This window comes from Periplaneta americana, chromosome 11, assembly GCF_040183065.1.
Source record: "Periplaneta americana isolate PAMFEO1 chromosome 11, P.americana_PAMFEO1_priV1, whole genome shotgun sequence".
Taxonomy (NCBI): Eukaryota; Metazoa; Arthropoda; class Insecta; order Blattodea; family Blattidae; genus Periplaneta; species Periplaneta americana.
The window spans coordinates 178034545-178052726 of NC_091127.1; positions in this window are offsets into that span (position 1 = coordinate 178034545).

Genomic DNA, 18182 nt, shown 5'->3' on the forward strand with positions numbered 1-18182 from the left:
AATTTCATCTATAAAAAATGTTGTGAATGTCCTATTACTTCCAGTTTATATTCTGGAAAATATATTTTTGTGTAAATTTTGACTTGTTCCATATCTTAAAGCCACAATGTGGATGTAATATCTATGGAATGCAATTAATGAAATGGACAATGAAAATCGGATCATGATGAAGGTGTAAGCCTATACAATATATCAGCTTAGAAAGCGATACAATTGTTAAAACTAAAGCCTTATAGGACAACAGCCCTTCATAACTTAAATGGACGGACCAGTGCGTAGGGTTTAATTCCTTCGATAGAGACGAAATCCAGCGTGAGTCTAGAAATCATTTCAGAAGATGTGAAATATGCATTACAGACGATGTTCAACAGTTCCCACACTTATTATATTAGGGCAAGCCTATAAATCACATCTGCAATGTAATGTGAAGTATTGCCGAAAGCTGTCCCTCCGAATCACCGTTCAGTGGGCAGTTGCTTGTCCACGTCATCTTTTGAATGGCCCCATACTATGGGAAACCTGTTTTCAGGCGGACAGCCGTTGTTTTAATGCCCGTATTGGCGTTAATGCTTATTGAGCGCTTTGAATATACTGATATTATTATTTGTAGCTCATGTTTAAACATTATTTATGCATACGAGTATGTTTTATACATCCTTCTATTTCTACAAGAACATTTTTCTTCGCATGGATTGTTAAATCTCATAAATTGCCCAGGATTGGTTACCATGTGTAGCTACAAACTGTTATGGCTACCCTTTTTAACGCTGTAAAAATTTCTTTGAGCTTCACATGGAAGATGAGTAAGCCGTGATCAGTCATTTACCAAAACAAATCGAGGTTCGAGTCCTAGTCGGAACAGTTCCCATTTTCCATTTCCCTGCTGTCGCAACATTCTCTGTTCCCAACTACTCGGCTGCCATCAGATTCATTACGTACAGATGTCTATCATTTCTCGATTGTATCTTTTCTTCAGCCTGTCTGTTGCGGTGTAGTGTGGGGATATGCGATAAAATAAACTAGAAACATGTAGCCAGTAAAATGTGGAATTTATAGAATTTTTTACTTCGAGTGTAAAAAATACCAATACATGCTGTTGTTAAAAACAAGAAAAAATATTTGCAGAGGCGTTGTTTTATACTACAAGCTTTAAAATACTGGAGGAATGCGCGTTGTCCTCGAACACTTAATCATGAAGAAAAGGATAACATATTCTAGCATTGTATTTTATTATTATTATTATTATTATTATTATTATTATCATTATTATTATTATTATTACAAATAGATGGGAAGCTTTATTTTCAATAACGTTGTTCTTAAGGTTAGTGGGTTCATGTTTGTTTACAAAAAGATGTTGACGGGCAAGTCTTAGGTTTGTTTGTTTGTCTCCACTGGTGGATACTGTTCTACAGGAGCGACACGCTATCCATAATTTATTGTAGATCTTTTTGCCGCCGTAACGTTGCCCTTGGTACACAATGGGAAGCGATCTACATAGGATCAGATAATTAATGGAGCAATGGTAGAATGTCGGTAGGGAAAACTGAAGGATCCCGCGTAAACCTACCATCGAGCACACTTTTCGTTTACCGCAAATTCCACTTGGACTCACTGGATTCGAACCCGGGTTACCAGCATAGAAAGCCGGCGCTTTATAGTATCTAGACGTTCAGCATTTGTTGGCAGGTATCGCGAGATATTCTTCTTTTTCTTTCTTTTGCAAATCTGTGATGCTTATAGATGTCCTATTTGGGATGGTGCAGCGCATAATCATGTAAATAAATTACAGATCTTCCAAAACAAATTTTTACTCTCATTGGTACGTAAGAAACGCTCACTTACACAATGATCTCCAGGTTCAGCTAATAAAAGAACACATTTAAAAACTTTCCCATGATTCTTTCTTCTGTTTACCCTGTTGAAACGTCCACACCTGTGGAGTAACGGTTAGCACGTCTGGCCGTGAAAGCAGGTGGCCCGGGTTCGATTCCCGGTCGGGGCAAGCTACTTGGATGAGGTTTTTTCCGGGGTTTTCCCTGAATCCAATTCGGCGCTGGACCCCGGACTCATTTCACCGGCATTATCACCTTCATTTCATTCAGACGCTAAATAACCTGAGCTGTTGATAAAGCGTCGTAAAATAACCTACTAAAATAAAAAAAAGCCTGTTGCAACCTTCAGTCTTGGCCGGGACACACTCACGTCCTCAATTTGAAAAATTCGTAATCGGGACTTCTCTGGGCTTTATTCTCTGAATTGTTTATTTTGCTTTCCGGCTCTAAAAACCTTCAGCTTATGTATAAACAAAATGAAAATATTTATGTAATGGTGTTTTTCTCGGGGATATTTTTCATACTATTTCATTTCCGCACTGTCAGCCACCAATGGAGTTAATAGCCCGTTGAATTTCAACGAATCTTGCCGTATAAAACAGATCACAACTAACCGGCAGGCGTGTGTCCGTAGCGTTGCTTACGAGCTGGCGCATAGCACGATCGAGCCTGGGTCTCTGAGCGTCATGACAATTTCTGCCGCTAGGTTCCCTCGCAGTCCTATTAAATGATAGTACAGGGACATCATTTTATTTTTACTTCAATTTTTATTGTACCTGAGTTTTTGAATGTACTTCACTCCCACCCCTTCTACTAAGGAAGTTCCAACTCCACACAGAACCAAGACCGCAGATAGTAAGCAGTACTGAGTTACTGAGTATAGTACGTTCCAGAAATATGTTCGCGTTTTCCAGTGACGAAAGAGATTTCAATATTGAATCATATTTTCGCACAGCTACTGTCCGTTTTCCTACGTCGCATCCCGATTTCCCCCACCTGCTTCTGCTCGCCCCTCTGTAAAAGCTGGGCTGTCTTAGCTCTTTTCTCAAAACATTAATTTCTCTTAGGAATTGGAAGTTTACGTAATATTATACAGCTGTTTAATTTAACTTAAATAAAAGGGCCTCGTTAAGTAATTAACTGTCACGTGATTTCCTCCCTTTCTACAATCCTGCGGCATAACCACTTGGACGGACAGTAGATAGCATGTCTGAGTAATTTTATATTTTCGGGTCGGGCAGAAGTGAAGATTGAATTCACAGTGCGTAGAGTAGGTACAGAATTATTTCAACATGAGTTACTAGTACGAAGGACGAAACTGGCAATTGGAATTAGATGCAATAGTCTATAGTGCGATAATATGCACAAAAGAACTGAAGCCTGTATCGAAATGAACGGCCACCATTTTCAAAGTTGTGTTTAAATATTCATATTATGATTATTTTTCAATTTAACTTCTTTCTCTATATTGTACGCTAATGTGCTGTAGACAGTATAATATGCACTGCATAATGAATACGTTCGCATGGATAACTCACTTCGTGAGTAAAAACACTTATTCTTAATCCAGTACTGTACTTTGATTAAAGAAAAACCTAATGAAAATTATCAAACTCAAAATCGCGATATTTCCTAGTTTACGTAAATGGATGAACTACTTTTCTTCCATCCTGTACCTAGTAGAGTGATTTGTGTTTTACGCCAGTATCATCGAACTCCAGTCTTGGAGGGGGGAGCAAGCGGTGTTTCCGGTTCTCTAAAGGTATAGACAGGTTAATATTAAAAATGTTAGTAAAAATAAAATGATGTCCCTGTAGAATATATATATATATATATATATATATATATATATATATATATATTTATATATACTTCTTCTATTATATTACTAGGCATATCTGAAAATATAAAATGAATTGTAAATTCCTATTAAATGATGAATAGTTCCACTACTAAGCATTGTGCATCGTGAAAATTCTTTGATTAATTTTGCATTACTGATCAAGTACGAAGATTATAAACATAACAAGCATATTACAGTCTTATCTGAGATTTATTGATGACTTGTTAAATATCAGTATGCAGATTTTCAGCGTCATTTAATGGAATTTACAATTTTGTTTCCCGAAAGTCTGAATTTGTTCAATTAAAAATTTTGCTTCCAATCTACATTGTTCATCGGTTCATTTACTTTGGCAGTTGGTTGTTTTCAGTTCCGTGTTTTTCCTTCAGATTTCGTTCCCTCTAATTTGTTTTAATTGCTGAAAGTGATCTACCGGTGTCTTCTACTTTCAGACATTATTACTTTTGTTATTATTATTATCATTATTATTATTATTATTATTATTATTATTATTATTATTATTATTATTATTATTATTATTATTATTATTGGACCCAACTGTTAGATTTGAGATGAGCCAGACCCAACCATCCGAGGTCAACAAAGAGAAACAACAAATTTATGAGCCTACTATTCCGTATTTTCGAGAAAAATATCAGATGGAAGGCACCTGGGAAGTACATGGTTTAATGATCGGAGCGAGGGGCACCATCCCACGATCAACTGTAAACACTAACAAAACATTTGGAATCCATAACATCATTCCAAAAATAATTACTTCAACCATTAAAGGGTCTGTGGCAATTCTGAAAAATCATTTATACGGAATATCATAATACCCCCCCCCCTTTTCTATTCGTTAGTGTGTGATTGTTACAAATATATGTACAAATTTATTATTTCTTAAACTTAAGCTCCTAGTTCACATTTAAATTTGACTCATCTATTTACTGTAATCATTACTATTCTTATATGTGTGTTATTCTGTGTTTTTGGCAACCCAGGATGCCTGGGCAGACTATTTCTTGGAAATAAATTATATATAACATCATCAAACTAGTATAGTTCTTAGTTTGTCTTGCTTAATACAATCAGTAGCGTTATTCGAGGAAAAGAGTATTATTTACCATCATCATTTATAGTGGCGAAATATTCCACGACAATGGTTAATTATTACTGCTGAATATTGACACATATGCGATTTTAATATTGAGCATGCCGAGTTTATTGTAACATACTCCCCTCATCCTCCAAGCCAAATCAAATATTATTACGACATTACGAGTAATAAATAAATAATAATTACTACAATTATTCGTTGTGATGAAGTACAATTATCACTGCATGGTGTGCCGAAGATTTTACTTTATGTTTTCATTAAATTGACGTCATGAGTGACGACAGAAAACAGCTCAGGGGAGCGAGATGCAGACATTACTAAAAATGAAATGGGGATCAGGGAGAGCAGATGCGCATGTGCCTTTGGGCAGCAAAATTCTAAAAAAAGAATCCTCCCTGAGATTCCTGAGATATTTGTTTATGTTTTGGGAAATGGTCAAATTCGAAAACCATTTCTAATCATATATTGCACACTAACTTCCTAATAATATGAAAATGAATTGTACAGTTTTTCATATTGAACACTACACGAAACTTATAGTTTCTATATTAAATTGTCTTTGGCTCAAAAATATAAATAATACAAGAATGAATACCACATTAAATTCTTTTTGTTTCGAAAATAAAATAAAACAAGAATAACAAATGAGACCAATGAAATTAAACGACGATTTCTGTTCGTTCTGTCACAGATGTTTCCCACACATCAATCACTTTTGAGGTCTAATGGCTGCTTAATTTGTATTCGTGGCTTAAAAGTTCCCCATCCAGGTTACTGGGCAACTGTTACGAGTGTGTTTCGCTTGTCTCGAGCATCATCTTCTTGTACGGAGGAGGGACCCGAAGTCTTATTGTGCTTACCACTCCTGTTCTTGTGAATGATTGGCTAGTCGAACATCCGCGCTCTTGTACAAGTACACCACGCCACAGTGAACTTAACCCGGGCTATTGTATGGATAATGATGATGTGTGAATTAATGATGGCGAAATGAGTCCGAGGTCCAATGTCGAAAGTTATCCAACAATTCTGCTTCAATTGGTTGAGGGAAAACCCCGAAAAAAACCCAACCAGGTAACTTGTCCGAACCAGGATTTGAACTCGGGCACGCTCGTTTCACAGTTAGACGTGCTAACCGTTACTCCACAGAGGTGGTCTGTCTCGAGCATCACTCGCTCTTAAGTTCGATAAAGCCTCGTTCGTTCTAGTGGTTTAATAGCCAACTGCATAATCGCTTTTTAACATTTGTAGGATTTCAGTTGATTTAGTAAGTTGCAGTTATACATACATACATACATACATACATACATACATACATACATACATACATACATACATACATACATACATACATACATACATACATACATACAGGGTAGAAGTGAAATAACCTTGTAGATTGAAAGGAACGATAGGATAGACTACACATAAATGAATGAATGGAAAACCTGTAATAGGTTTTGTGATGAAATGCACGGTTAATTAGTAAATGAAGTCTGTTCCCCTCAAAAGAAGTCCTGTGCAGCTACGCCACTACTTTTACTACACTACTCATATTTCACATTGAGGGCACTCGTGTCAGGCCTTTCCCAGAAGACAGAGCAAATGACAAATCCTGTTCCTTTAAAAATTGCTGGGAGTCAAACTGGGGACAGCTAGGTTTCGTAGAAGGCTACTTCTGTTTCGTTAGAACAATGCTATGTTCTGTATATTATGATTTTTGTTTTCATTTACTACAATGCTGACAAATTATTTAAAATATAATATAATGTGCATTGAAATAATGTAGACGATGCTGATTTCAGAATAATTTTAAGGGTTACGACGAGCTGATGATACGATAGAATTTACAGTAAGGAAACATTTCGTTAGAAAGAGACAGCAACACACAAGCGCCACGGCTTTAGGCAGTGCTTTGTTTCCAGCTTAGTATGGAGCAAATACGGAAGCCTTGATACTTTAAAGTAATTATTTGTTACTTGTCTGGAATGTTTTAAATAATGTTTTGTATTTATGAATTTTCTTCCTGCCTTTGTTTCAGTAGCTTCTTTATTTTAAATTCATAATTCGAATGTGTTATTACGTAATAAAATAATGAAGTATTGATTTTTCTATCCATATATAAGGTATAGCCTAGGTCTCAAGGTCATCTGCATTCGACATTTTCGTTCAGATGAGCCAGTACGATCCGATGGCATCATTTTGCATTATGTCGTGACATCAATCGCATTGCTTGGCATCTAAATGCCTTCAATATCGTTATTTAAAAGTGTAGCTGCTTTCGATAGTGCCATTTCCACTTTTGGATAGCATAAAACAGTGAGCTAACTTACTACGTATATCTGGCGGTGTGGGATATCGAGGGACACTAACAAACCCGAAGTTCGAAGATGGTCCAATTGAATTGAAAACAAAATGGATGTGAAGGAAGTCGGTGAGTTTGTTATTATACGTAATGTATTATTTAAGTGACTGTTTCTTACTTGTTACTCGGGGAAGTCTAAACAAACATCATTACTGCTGTTCACAACTCACTAGGCCTATCTACTGTATTTTCAATAGAACAACAGCTACGATGTAATTTTTGTTTGGAAGTCCAGCTGGGTTTCACTTCAATATCAGATCGTAGTCTTTTTTTTTTTTTTTTTGTTCACAGTGCAACATCTTAAATTGCTTTCATCTGTGTTTTTCGTTATTTGTATGTCAGGCCTTCTCTTCAATTGTCGCTAGTTCACATATTGGCCTGGACTTAAACGTACATTCGATACAAGTTTATGGTCCGAATGTCTCTGTGAGATGTAATGTTCTTAGGACTGGCAGCTTCCTGGTATTAATACAAGCTATATTGCTGATGCAAATTATATATAATTATAGGCCATTCTACAGGGACATCATTTTATTTTTACTTCAATTTTTATTGTACTTGAGTTTTTGAATGTACTTCACTACCACCCCTTCTACTAATGAAGTTCAACCGTCCTCCACACAGATCCAAGACCGCATATACAGTCATAGTAGTCTTACGGTCATAGTAAACAGTACGTTCCAAAAATATGTTCGCGTTTTCCAGTGACGAAAGAGCTTTCAATATTGAATCATTTTCGCACAGGTACTGTCGTCCATTTGCCTACGTCGTATCCCGGTTTCCCCCACCAGCTTTTATTCGCCAGTTAGTGGCTGGGCTGTCTTAGCTCTTTTCTGAGAATATTAATTTCTCTTAGGAATTGGACGTCTACGTAATATTATACAACTGTTTAAAATAACTTAGCTAAATAAAAGGGCCTCGTTAAGTAATTAACTATCACGTGATTTCCCCCCTTTCTACGATCCTACGACATAACCACTTGGACGGACAGTAGATAGTATGTCTGAGTAATTTTATCTTTTCGGATCGGGCAGAAGTGAAGATTGAATTTACAGTACGTAACGTACTCTTTTATAGAGTAGATACAGAATTATTTCAAATGAGTTACTAGTACGAAGGACGAAACTGGTAATTGGGATTAGGTACAATAGTCTATAGTGCGATAATATGCACATTAGAACTGAAGCCTGTATCGAAATGAACGGCCACCATTTAAAAAAAAATGTATTTAAATATCCATATTATGATTATTTTTCAATTTAACTTCATTCTCTATATTGTACGCTAATGTGTTGTAGACAGTATAATATACACTGCATAATGAATACGTCCACATGGACAGCTCAGTTCGTGAGTAAAAACACTCATTGTTAATACTGTACTGTATTTTGATTAAACAAAAACCTAATGAAAATTATCAAACTCAAAATCGCGATATTTCCTAGTTTACGTAAATGGATGAACTACTTTTCTACCCTCCTATACCTAGTAAAGTGATTTGTTTGTACATTACGCCAGTATCATCGAACTCCAGTCGTGGAAGAGGGTAGCAAACGGCGTTGATCCAAAGGTATAGCCAGGTTAATATTAAAAACGTTAGTAAAAATAGAATGATGTCGCTGTATAAGTTCGTGATGGTTTGACAACTGTTTGAAAACTGTTCCTATCTCAACTATTGCGAATGATCAGTGATGATCAAACCATCCCTGCACGAACGATCATGTATACTGTAAAATAATTTATTAATCTCATACGCCTATATTGAAGATGTTATTAAATTTCACAGTATGTTTTAATAACCGATATAGATAAGCATGGAAACATAAAATATAAATGCCAGAAAGTATGTGTCTAGCCAGTCCAGTGAATAAAAGCAAAGCACAACTAATGTCTGCGCATGCGCTACTCTGGTTTGAGGTTGGTTTGCTCTTGATCCGCAAATTTTTCTTACCGTCAGGAAATGGTTTGGTGACTGTTTGATATGCTGCAAGAACGCCTGACTTTAACCAGCAAGTAGTCAGAGTTTGAAGTTATCGCCCTATGAACAGTAAAGTCGATGTGCGCATGCTCATGACGGTTGAAAACTGTCGCAGAAACGAACCTGTTGCCTCCTGGTAACTTGCGCGTGTGGAAAGAAGAAAGTGGACTGGGAAACCTTCCTCCCTCGCTAGCTTCCACTTGCAGATAGCTAGCAAACTAATCCCCACCATAAGGTTCTTACTATGAGCTACGCTTGAATTAGGTTCGGTTGTGTGATCGCAGAATAATAGCGTAACTGTACAATAAATAGAGTATCGTGTTGTATGATGTTTATTCCAAGGTTATCTATTCCATAGTTAGCCAAATTGGAATAGAGGTTGGCAGTTAAATGGCGTTTTGTTTATAAAGTACATTCAGAATACCAGTAATTGTTCAAATTTATTTCCTGTACATATCACTATTTTACATACGGATTTTATTATAAAGAAATGAGTAAATCAAAACTATAAGATAGAAGATACATTTAAGCTATATAGCTGTGAGGGTAAATAACTATAACAACGTCCGAGAAAACAAAAACTGAGGCCATAACTTTTCAACAAAAGGCAAGCACATGAGAGTCCACAGCTAGGTTATAAATGCAAGACGTAATACTGATGTTATAATATTGTCCTATGAATTTGCTTAAAATTTAATTTTAATTGCGGTATTTAAAAAAAAACTACAATTTCTTTATAATTGTGAAATTTTGAACTATTTTTACCTATCTGTCATACGTTTCAAATCATTTTTGGTTAATTCCAGCACGCTTTAAGCAGTGTTCCATTTTTAGACTGAATCTTGTCAGAAATTCTTCGTCGTTATACTCATTTAATAAATAAAGTCTATGCTTTATATTCTTTGTTTCTGCACACTAAAAAATACATGATATGATAATTCACCATCGCTGTCAGAGATCCATGTCTAATGCTGCTGCCATTTTATACTTTATTCACTAGACAAATTTTAACATACTGAAAGCATGAAATAGCTTATTCGAAAGGTATTCTCCAGGTAGTGCACTATTCCGAGCTGTACAACACATTTCTCGCATAACAACGGAATTAATTTTAACAAGACTTTATTCTGTGTTCGAACAACTGAGCCTTAGAGTTAGTAGTAAAATACACTACACTTTAACACCGTAGTAGGCCTGTGTTCCTGAATATCCAATGTTTTGTGACTCTTGCCTTGGTTTGGGATGTGTGGAAAAGACTGTCTAAATTGAAAACTGAATGGATACTGTGAAAAAGACTGCCTAAATAAAGAAGGGAATGAATACTAGCGGAAAGAAGAAAAAGTTATATGTATGTATTTATTTACACTGCAAGTGGGCAAGCACCCGGTGGCAGTGGTATACACAATATAAGCAATACACAATAAAATGATACACAATACACAATACAATTTACAATACACAATACAATTCACAATACAATTATATACACAATACAATAAGAATACACAATACAATTTAACACAATAATTACAATTAATAATAAAACATAAATAAAATACCTAATTTTACAATACAACCAGAAAGACTTAGCTGGAAGGAAGCATAGGAGTCCAGAACTTTAAAATAAGACCAGTGCATGGACGAAGGGGGATGGCTTTTGGCTTCACTGGAACGTGATGACAGCTTACATGAAACCGGATATCATCATCATCATCATCATCATCATCATCATCATCATCATCACCATCACCATCCAAAACATGTATTAGACCAGGTGGTCTCACATCAGTCCACCTCTTAGCCGGGCGACCAGCGGATCTCCTTCAACTGTGGATTTGTTTCGGGATGCGTGTTCTATCCGTCCTTCTGACATGATTTTCTTTTGTGGTTCTGCAGTGCGTCTCATGAACTTCATCTCACAGCGGTTATCTCGAGTTGTCAGGTGTTCTTATGCTGCAAGCCTCGTAGATGAAACTGGTCGAGCAAAAGTTTTATAAATTTTGATTCGTGTATTCCTCTGAACTAATGATGGTTTCAACACTGTGCATAATGTTTCTATAAATCTGATAATTTTATTTTGCATGTCAAGGTTATCCCAAGTAGTTAAAGTTGTTCACTCTTTCTAATAATTTATTGAGGCATATTTTGTTGGGTATAAGATCTTTTCCTTTAAGTGCAAACACTTTGGATTTATTATATGAAATATGCATATCATAATTTTGAAATCGGAAATAATAATAATAATAATAATAATAATAATAATAATATTGTTATTATTATTATTAAGTAAAAAGTAATGAATTACTTTGGAAAACTACTGCATTCAGAGACAACGCGGAGCCAGAGGGAAGTTCACAGCCCGTCATGAGAGCTTCATTTACAGCGCTTGCGTTTTTTTTTTGTGGAAATGTCCTTCCATTGTAGAGCCTGCTTTTAAGAGATTTTTTCTAATGTGTGGAGATGGAACTCGCCTTTTAGGTGGACGTTTTCGAATGGGGAAGTAGGCCTACACATGATCGTCATGACTTCATTCTCTTCCATTAGGGATTTGGTCATTTTTTTAAGGCGAGATAGAGTGGACGAATTTCGACACCCTTGTATGTGGTGTGAGGATTTGAGATTATCAGAACTTACTGTTTTATTATTATTATTATTATTATTATTATTATTATTATTATTATTATTATTATTATATACAGTATATATTTTTTTTGAAAAGGAGTTCATAACTCTCAAGGTTCAGTAAGTCAATTCTGAAATTTTTTTACTGAATAAGTTCTGTGATGAAAATTGACTCAAATAATTGTCAAGTTATTATTATTATTATTATTATTATTATTATTATTATTATTATTATTATTATTATTATTATTATCTTTGAAAAGGAGTTCATAACTCTCAAGGTTCAGTAAGTCAATTCTGAATTTTTTTTACTGAATAAGTTCTATGATGAAAATTGACTCAAATAATTGTCAAGTTATTATTATTATTATTATTATTATTATTATTATTATTATTATTATTATTATTATTTTGAAAAGGCGTATTTTTTTACTGAATAAGTTCTGTGATAAAAATTGACTCAAATGATTGTCAAGTTATTATTATTATAAACAGATAGATTGCGTTAGTTAAAATAATGTCGGAAGAAAGACTTCCTAAATATTATTAGTCTAATACATACATACATAAGTGTTCTACCAGATCTTTCACTGCAAACCCAGCATTCTCCAATCTTTCCTATTTTCTGCCTTCCTCTTAGTCTCGGCATTTGTATTAATAATGGTTATTATTTCAAGGTAGCAACAGTTTGATTTCTTACAAACTCTAGACATTTCGAGATCTGTTGGATATTTTTAGCATAGCAGAACACACTTCTTGCGACAGCATACGACCTAAGAGAAGAACCGCACGTCCATTTCCATAGAAGAAGGACAACAATTCACTTTCCTTATGACAGGAGTGTTGACGTCCTCGCATCACCACCTGCGATTTTGTACGAGCGGCGGATTGTGCTCAAGTGCTGACGACCCGGCTTCGACTTCGGTTAGGTCGTCAAGGAATTTGTATTGGGCAGAGGAAGTTTTCTCCGGGTACTCCCGTTTCCCTCTTTCATTCCGCTAACATTATCCACCTCCCGTCACTGCAGTGGTTAACAATAGGCTTGGAGGAGGGCAGTAGGGTTGGCTCGTCATCTCAATCACACATTCGGGCTTTATAGGACGCCAATGCAAGCCTAAATGGTGACCGGCGTAGGGCGCCCGCCTGTCGATCCGGAGTAGCGCTCGAGCATGGGCTCGATTCCCGCTTGGGCTGATTATTTGCTAGGGTTTTTCTGAGATTTTCCGACGAATGCCAGGTAATCTGTGGCGAATCATCTGCTTCATCTCGCCATCCCATCGACGCTAAATAACCTGGTAGTTGATACTGCGTCGTTAAATAACCAACTAAAGAAAATAAAGCTTAAATGAAAGATCCGTCCTGGGTCTGGCCATCGTTGCGTGTTTTACTGTAGATTAACATTGAAATATAATTTTTGTCCTTCGTAATGTTGTTTGTTTGCCTTGACATGGGCCTCGTAATGTTTCTATATACAGTAGAACTTGGTTATAGCGACCTCGTTTTGTGCGACACCTCGCCTATAACGTCAAATATTCTGTGGTCCCAACTAATTCCCCATAAGACATAGGCCTATGCTTTCCTACCTTGCTTAATATGACAAACGCATATGCGTCTACCTCGCAAAGCCTATAACGTCATTTTCAACCTCAGTTTGGAATACAATTTTCTAAGAACCGAAGTATTTTAAGAAATATTTCGCTGAAATCTGGCAAATCCTTTACTGTTCCATTCTATCATAGACCTCTGGAATGCAGGCAGATTCCCCACTCCATTGCAACCTGCCCGAATTCACGCGGTATTAATGGTACCTGCATGCGGTGAGTTTCGACACGAAGTTTTCACCAAGTGCACGCATTTTAACGCAGTATGGCCACTGAAAGAAGTGAGTGACACTTTAGAAGCCATTAGAATTGTGAACATTTCTATGAAGTTAGGGGAGGGAGCAGTGAAATTGCAACTGAAATAATGAACATAGAATTTAATTTAGAAAGTGTATATTGGGCAAGTAGGAGACAACAGAGTAAAATGACTGATTACTTCACTCCTCAGTAAAGAAGTTTGGTGAGTAATGAACAAACTGTTTTAATACAGAATACTGTATTTATAATTGTACATGTATTTTATTGTTTATGGTATGCTTAAAAGTGAATACATAAATGTAAAATAAGCCCAATTATGTTTATTATTTTTCATTTTCCACCTCACTAGACTGATAATATGAATCTCGGTTACTACGACACTCGTTTATAACAACATAATTTTCAAGGTCCCTTGGATGTCGTTATAACCAAGTTCTACTGTATGTTAACCCTCTGGCGTTATTTGTTGGCATTTGTTTGAAAGTCATGAAATGTGAAGATCGGTTGTGTTAACTACGGCAATATTGTTGTCCACACTCCTAACAAATTAATTAGTCGTGATCCACTTCTTGCATGTTCGCTTGGTCACAGTGTAATGAGAGTACATGACGAATTACGAAGGACGAATATTAAGTTTAAGTGTGGACCACAGAATAATTCCTTAGACAAAGGAAATAGTGTCCATGTTAGCGCGATTAAGTTTATGGAAAACTCTCTGATTAGGCAGAGAATCCCGAAATACTCAGCACTGCAAGGACGTCAGTATGAAGACTGGCGTGTGCAAACAAGCGAACAGCTGTGCCCAGCTCAGCCTACATAGATCCTGTAGCACTCCGTATCGATATCTCGATATGTTCTCGTTCGGAACAGGTGTTCGTTGCTACTGCAACAGTTGACAACTGCCATAATTGTTAGTTAGCGGCCTGTAGAGTCCCTCGCAGGACTTTGAGGCACCTCGCTGCTCGCAGCAACTCTCCTCACAAAGATCCGTGCGGCCATTACACTGAGCAGCACATTTCTGTCTGTTGAACTTCGTGTATTGTGATCAGGCCTGCTTAGAATTTTAATCTTTATTCTCCAAATTTGGAATGTTATTCCGTCTTTATCTTCAACGAAGGCCATTCAGAGTAATTCTTGGAAAAATAAGTGCTGTAGGAAAGTCTCCAGAATTTGTCTCTTGATTGAAGACGTCAGCTTTGCCATATCCTGCAGTGGGGGTTGGTGTGCCGAAGGTAACTCTGGAAGATATAAGGTTTGTTCCAGCAAGCAATTCCGAACTATAGTCGCGACGCTGTTATTCCCGGCGTGACTCCTCCTCTTTGCTTACGTCTTAGGAAGTGAAGGCTCTATAAAGTCTAGGTAGGTAGTAGCATTTGCCATTTTTGTTCTTTCGTTGCCGAGCTACCATACGAGGAATCTATTTGCCGCACCGTTAAACATTATCATGTCGTAGCTCCTATGATAATAAATCAAACGCACTGTAATTCAGCAAATAATTGAGCGGCAAATAACGTCTTCGTGTGCTTTCTGCGAACGCCAACGAAAGAGCCAAAATGGCGGGCGATTATATTAAGTATTTATCGAACCTTAAGAAATGAATAACGTCTTCATAAGCGAATCACAAGACGCACACGTTTAAATGTAGCCGACCTGCAACGTGATTGGCTGCCGAAAATTAGAGCGACGGGACTATAATACCGAACATCTTTCGACGCATGCGCCAGTTATGTACGGTGTCAGAACTAGTTCGGGATTTTACGTTGTTAGAACGTTTCTTGAATTGTTCTTCAAGGTCTTCGGAGTTTCTTCTCGTATTAAAATTATATTCATCTTCCGAACTTAATTCGTCATAAAATATATCACTATCATTTCCAAGTCACCCATGACCGACAGTATTTTTTATTTGAACCTGTCTAGTCTAGAATCATTTTAACCGTTACTTCTGCGCATGCGTCAACAGTTCTGAAGCACGTTGGAACAGAGGCCTGGCAGTTCAGTATCGGTTCGGAGTCATTTCTAGTCTTGACACACACATTGGGCTACTGCGCATGAGCAGGCAGTTCAGAATCGATTCCGAACCGTGCTGGAACAAACCTATAGAAAGTGTGACTAGAACTGGTACGTTCAAGTCACAACTCTTTCCTAACAAGTTTACGTTAGTGATTTAGCCTAGGACATAAAAATAATAAAATGCATCCCAAGTAATCTTATTTGCAGATAATACAATTATTCTGATTATTTCCAGTAAATAATACAATCACTTTGTAGACACTTCTAATTCAGCGTTGACTCTAATGATTCAGTTAGTAACCAAATTTAGTACACAAAATAGTCCTCAGTTTTCCTACAATATTAGGCTGCATTAAATGTAACTGACCTCAGAGAATCTGTGAACACAAAGTTGCGCTTTTGATTTGGATTTGGATGATGACGTGAACAAGGAAACAGAATATATTAGGGCCTACTCCTATTGACTTCAGCTTGTAATGCATATTGAGATCCCTGTCTTCTGTTGGTGATATGAACAGCCTTAGATTCTAGTGGCATATAGGCTATTTTCATTCTGTAGGGAAATATGGATTAATATTCTGAACTAACGCTAAACAAATTTTTCTTTAAAAAAAAAGCCTTAAGAAGAAAAGTGTCCATGAAAGGACATCATGTAAAAATGTGTTTCAGAATTTAGAACTTTGTACCTTACCTTGCGAATACATAGATCAGAGGACTTCACTAACCTAAGCAGAACTTTCAGTTGCGTTCATAACAAAACCAAGTGGAATAAGGAAATATGAATATATGCGTGTCTGTCGCCTCATTAGAGCATTGGTTTGTTCTTTTCTGCGTTCATTCATAAAACGTAATTACCTTCTCATTCTTCTCTGTAGTCACGACCCAGGAAATGTGAATCACATGAAATCTGTTTACATCTCTGTTTGAACTCTGATTGCTGTAAGAAATGGGCGTATTTAAAGGACACACACTTTATCACGCAACAATCAGAATAGTAACGTTTTTGATGAAGATTTGTTTAACGAACACATACATCAGCATTGCTTCGTTTGTAAATTAGCTAGTGTTTTCACCGAGAGAGTTCTCTACCTGTTATGAATATGCTGGTACAGACCCAGAAACAAATGCGTATGCGCAGTATGCTATTCCTGCAAATTGGAAAATTCAGGTGGCCCAAATTTTCTTTCTGGGTCTGTACTAGCTGAATATATTATAGAAAATCGCAGTGCAGCAATCAGACTCTCCGCCGAGTTGCTCGCAGACTTCGCTTACTGTCGGCGATAAGTCACGCAATATCGGTAATTCGTCGCATCACAACCTAGTATCGTGAAATATAAGCACTGGCGTTCTGACGGAATGTTGAATTAACACTGTCATGACACGAAAATTGCTGACCCATTTTAAAATCGTGTTCCGTCTGGTTATCCATCCATGTCCTGCAACTCGAAACTTGTTGTGCCTGCACAATCCTCCTTGTTAAAAAAAAGTTTCCACGGAAAATGTCCTTTGATTTACTAGAAAATATGCCGTGGTAATCAAATTTGCATAACACAGAAAATGAATTATCAACAATATGATATTCTTTAATTGTGGCGTTCGCATTCCACAGCCAGTGATCAATCCTTTACGCATCATAAGTAAAGATTCGCTGTTCGAATGTGCAGTCCCGCTGCACTGCCTCGAATTAAAATGAAGTCAGCTGTATACTAATGCTCTAACTTTGACGTCATTCAGTCTGTGTCTTCTGTCCATACTACGCAACACAAAAGCTTCCCACGTTGGAACCAGGAGTGTTACCTGAGCTGAACCTGGACCTGGCGAACGCTCCATGGATTGAAGTGTTGGTTACTTTACAGGATATTTGGCTTTACTACCTTCCTGGCTGATATATGCGTATTAGTCTTTAAGGGCCGTATTCATAGACATTTTTAGCGCGGGCTTTCGGTGGATTATCAGCCTTTTTCGTATTCATAAACCAGTGTCAGCGATAGGATATGATTTGAATTCTGTACAAGTAACCAGTGGATAGCCGGGGCTAGCTTAGTACGCTCGTAGCGCGTGCTACGAAATGTCTATGAATAGCACCCTGAAAGTCAGTCGCACTGAGCACGGCAGGAAGTGAAGCAGGTACCGGCCGCTCTGCTGGATGGTTAGTAAGCCCAGCTCAAACGTTGTAAGTTTTGTCGTACACCGCGTAAGTGTGAGAATGTACGTATAGCTTAGTGAGCGGGAAAGCTAGAGAAGATGGAGCCGTGCTTGTTGATAATTCGGAAAAGATAGCAAAACATATTGCTTAAAGTTGTGCAGACATTTAAAAGCTAGTTACACTCTGCAGGAACCTGGTCAGAGTTTCACATCTTATGCAGTGTGTGCATATTAAGCACTCCGCGGAAATTTAATTTATTTTACAGTTAATTGCATCACTAACCAACTGTGCAGCGAGTACCACTGGTGTGTGGATTTATGTCTGGTCGAATTTACACTCTCAGCCTGTGGTTGTGCGCTGTATTTGTATGCCAAATTTTTAAGAGGCCTTAGTAAAAATTCATATTC